The 4650-nt window shown below is 42.4% G+C and overlaps 1 long non-coding RNA gene across 2 annotated transcripts; it reads right to left on the reverse strand.

Moving 5' to 3' along the window:
• Window positions 1–1103: 1103 nt before the first annotated feature.
• On the reverse strand, window positions 1104–3014 carry LOC107881863 (uncharacterized). Of its 2 annotated transcripts, none has more exons than XR_016125795.1 (5): window positions 2709–3014; window positions 2535–2582; window positions 2275–2448; window positions 1588–1640; window positions 1104–1462 (listed from the first exon to the last, which is right to left on the reverse strand). It is a non-coding gene; the product is annotated as an uncharacterized LOC107881863 (long non-coding RNA). The 2 variants fall into 2 exon arrangements; XR_016125794.1 differs by having other exon boundaries at window positions 2312–2448; window positions 2709–3009.
• Between the last annotated feature and the right edge of the window lie 1636 nt (window positions 3015–4650).

Raw genomic sequence — 4650 nt, forward strand, 5'->3', positions numbered from 1 at the left:
CAAAGGAAACCTTCAAAGAAATGCCAATCTCCAAGTAGAGGTCGAGCTCCTCCGCGCCAGCGTCGCCAAGATGTTCGAGAAATAAGAACATCTCCATACCAAAAATATCGAAATGGAACATGACTACTGCACACTAAAGCGTAATCGGGAGAGGACTCAGGCCCAAGGCTCCCAACGTGAGTTCACCTAGGATGCTGAGCATACCTAGCCAAACCAGCCAGTGCATTCTCGCCATAATGCCCCAGTCCAGTCTAGGCTCAGCAAGGGTAAAGGCCCCCTCCATCTAGAGACGACCAAGTCTCGGCTCCTTCACATCTCTCTACCGAAGGACCAGCCCCATGAACCGATGAAGGTCTACAGAGATTGCAGAGACCATCCTTAGATCGTAAGCAAAACCCTATTCATATCCCATTAATCTCCAAGATCCAAGGGTGACACACCTAGGCCCTCCATCGAAGCCTACCCACCTACCCGCTAAAGAATGTGCAGGAGACTCGGACGACTGGGAAAATTATCATTTAGAAGACTGGGAAAATTATCACACCGAGGCGTTAGAAGATTGAGAACCTTACCCAGCCCTTGCCAATCCACACCCTAGGCCTTTAGCACCCGAGACCCTCCCTCATGCCAACCCGGCCATGAGAGTTCTCTTTGAGAAGGTCCGCACTTGAGAGTGAGCAAAGAGCGCAGCCACCAGCCCCTTTGGGCGAAGCCACGACTGGACACTTTACCGAATGTATCCTCAATTACTAGGCCTGGGCACGATTCAGGTCAGGTCAGATTTTGGATGATCCGCGGGCCGAACAGATCAAACTAGCGATTCTCGAGTTGAATCGGGTCCAAGTTTAAAGTCGAAGTTGGGATGACCCGATTGAGTCCGGTTCGATTCTGGCTCTTTATTCGATTTTGGGCTTTGGCCCAAATAATTTTTTCTCCTTAAAAATAAGCTATTAAAACAGGCCCAATTCAATTTTTTTTTCCTAAACATCAGCTAAAGCCTAAATCTATTAAAACTTGCTCAAGTCAAATCCCTTCTTCTTTTCTCTTTTTTTTTCTTTTCTAGAATATCAAATCATGCATATTCAAGTATAATTCATACGTCATTCTAAATTATAATCATCCATCATTCTAAATTATAAGCTAAGTGTTTAAACAACTAGATCCATCACAAATTAATACAATCATCAACCAACGAAACAAATATAACATCTTACAATTCATAATAAAAATGCATATAAAGATACAAAATACAAAACAGCAGTTGCATCCATCCAAAAGCCTTAACAAAGAACCCTGCATAACAACACTTGAAGATTTAACACAAAGCCTTAATACAAAGGAGGGAGGAGGAGTATTATTCAAAATCCAACACCTGCAAAAATAATATAACCAACATATCCTCATCATACTAAGGAGGGAGGAGTATTATTCAAGCTTGTGGTGGACGTTTTGCTCCCTAATTCTACAAAAATAAAAGAAAAGACAGATCACATTATCTCAATAAACATAATAAACAGATACAAACAACTGCAAAATATATTTTTAAAAAAAATCCAAACAAAACCCTTCCAAGAAGCTAAATCATACCTCCATTGAAGCTAAAATGATCATAACAGATTCACTTGTATCGGTTAAGGGAGCTGCAAAAAAATATAGATTCAAGACACTTAAAACGGACTACACACACACACTTAACCAAAACAAAACAAATAGCATTTAACCAAAACAAAAAAATCAAAACCCGACACCTGCTCAACTTTTGAGGCCACCTTGTATAATCTACTCATGAAACTCATAGCTAGAGAATAAATGCCAGTTCAAATTCCCCCCCTTGCGAATAGCTACCATAAAATAACTGATCCCAGCCCATTACATAAAAGGGTCACATAGTATGGCAAACAAATAATAGAATAAAGTGGAGAACATCTTGAAGGATGAACTGCCGACGCCTATCTGAAAGCAAGACCAAGCACATAGTAGAGAATGCCAAAATAAAGAATAATATTGCTTCGTTTAGTTTTCATTTTTTTGGGGATATCGGAAAACTTTATAACAGCACACAAGACCTCCCAGACATCCTTAAATCAGTCAAAGGCTAGAACCCAAAACTGGAAAGAAGATGCAACAGATTCATGAAAAGACGAGTATCATCTAAACACACGAAAGACAACAACATACAAAACTTAAGACATATGATGACTAATGTATGAGAAAACCAAAATTGACACACAAGCGGCGACAGGTTCATGCACGCACAAGCAACACTTTACAGACCTGTGAGTCACGAAAACAACAGGGCGACTCCCAATACCTGCAGAAACAAGCTTCTCTAAGATCCGCCCCTTTGCTGAAAAAAGGGTCCAGCCACAAGTACCCTCCTCCCCTCTCTATCCGCATCAATTTTGGAGAGCGAAACAACAAGAGGCAGAGCCCATCTCCTTAAAGTTCCTATCAATTAAAACGAACTCATCACTCAAACTAAAGCAAGATGAAGCAAGCAAAACACAGAAATTGAGACAGAGAAATATTTATACCTTTAATTTTGCCTATTAATCCAAACCCACAGAGACTAAGCACAACAACTGCAAAATTAAGAAAAAACTGCATTAATTTCAACAGAATACCAAAATTTCGAAACCCTAATAATCTACTAAATTGGGGGAAAATGAAAACAACTAAGAATACAAACCAAATACATACAAATTTACCTTAGAATGAACCAGAGCCCTCCATAATTTGCAAGGATTCGCTCCAAAAACCAATGAAATTGGATGATGTTTGGTTAGGTTTGGAGAGAGAGAATGAGTCTCTCGACTCTAAGAGACTTAAAGAGGTGACTGAGAGAGCAAGCATGATAGAGACGAGTCGAGAGAGAGACAAAGAAAGAGACGGAGAGCGCTCGCGAGAGAGACCGTGGCCGATGAGGTTAAGGTTAGTCCCAAATCTAGGGTTGATTTTTTTCGTGTGTGAGTGAGAGAGAGATACGGAGTGAGAGAGTCTGAGAGGGTTACTGAAAAAATAAAAAATAAAAAATTGAGAGAGGTTCGGATATAGTGCAAACAGACCCACCCAAAGTTCTTATTTAAGCCAATCAGACAACGCCATGTGCCAAATGCATATATAATTAAATAATGGTCAGTTCGGGTCAAGTCCAACGGTTCAAAATTTTTTGGACCCAAAGCCTAAACTGAAGTCAATGGTTCGATTCAGGTCCAGCGTTGAATTTTTCGGTTTGGTCAAAAAACCTTATTTTTCGGTTTGGTTTGGTTTAGTTTGGTCGATTTGTTCGGTTTATCGGTTTTTATGCCTACCCCTATCAATTACCACAAGGAGAAGGACATTAAGCCACTCCATATCGCCTTTTACATTGGTACGGAGGATCCTCTCACCCATATCCACTCCTTCCAATCTGCTCTTAGATGGTCTTAGTGATGAAGACATGTGCCTCCTCTTCCCTTCCACCTCAGTGGCATGGCCTCAATTGGTTCTACAGCCAACCTCGCACTATCAACACATTTGACAATCAAGCAGACCTTCCTAGACCATTTCATGATCCAGATCGATTGCCTGATCCGCAAACGACTTGTACATGCTTCGCAGGTGAGGATGAACCCTTTGGGAGTATGCAGCTCGCTCACCACGAGTACTCATTGCCCGAGACTGACGATCGCGCTTCCTTTGGTGCTTTCAAGAGTGGCATCCGCAAGTCCAACTTCTGGTACCTAGTCCATAGCAACCCTTGGAACACATATCCAAAGCTAATGAAGCAAGCAGCAATTCATGCCAATGCCGAGTATTTCAACTCCAAGCGTGGCCTAGCCACCTCTGCAAGCAGCACCTTTGGTGATCCTCCACTTTGGTACCAACCCCAGCCCCACCCCAGCGTTCTACTCCTACCCCAGATAACTAAGGTACCCCGTACCCAAAAAGGAAGGATAGCTACCAGATACCTTCAGCAGTAGTAAGCGTGGTAGACATGGCAGCCACTACCAGTAGAGTGGAAGCAACCCTCCCAAGACAAGTGATCAGGCCCCACTCCCCTTCACAACCAAGCCTACGTTTGAGGTCTTCACCACCTTGAACGCTACCTATGAGAATGTCCTAGTGCACGAGGCACCCATGATCCTCAAGCCACCTCCTAGGAGACCGCCCAACAAGCATATGCCAAACACAGGTGTCTTCTACCATTTTCATTAGTTCAATGGCCACGATACTGAGTTTTGTGTTGCCTTGCACAACATCATTGAATGACTTATTCGTGAAGGGAAGCTGGATAAATATGTGTACAACCTCCCACCCCCACCGAACCTCACCAAAGGCAGATCCAGTAGGGGACTTTTTCTTTCTGCACTAATGGGTCAATGCAAAAGGTAGACTGAGGAGATTGCCCCCTTTTGTTTAGGTTCGAAAATTAAGCCCCAAAATACCTCGAAAGGGTAGCAAAACCTTAGGAGATATTTTGGATAATCTTCACCAACGAGAATAATGGTGACTTGCAGATAGTTTTGGCATGCTTACAGATGGTCTTTTTAGCTCAGCATGAGTGGCATGTGGCATGGGAGCAAAACCAACATGAGTTTAGCATTAAGAGAGAGATTAGGCTTGGTTTATGAGAAAAGAAAGTGTTTAAGTAAGGAATGAGGTGTTTTG

Source organism: Prunus mume, linkage group LG4 (genome assembly GCF_029339155.1).
Source record: "Prunus mume cultivar Tortuosa linkage group LG4, ASM2933915v1, whole genome shotgun sequence".
Lineage (NCBI taxonomy): Eukaryota > Viridiplantae > Streptophyta > Magnoliopsida > Rosales > Rosaceae > Prunus > Prunus mume.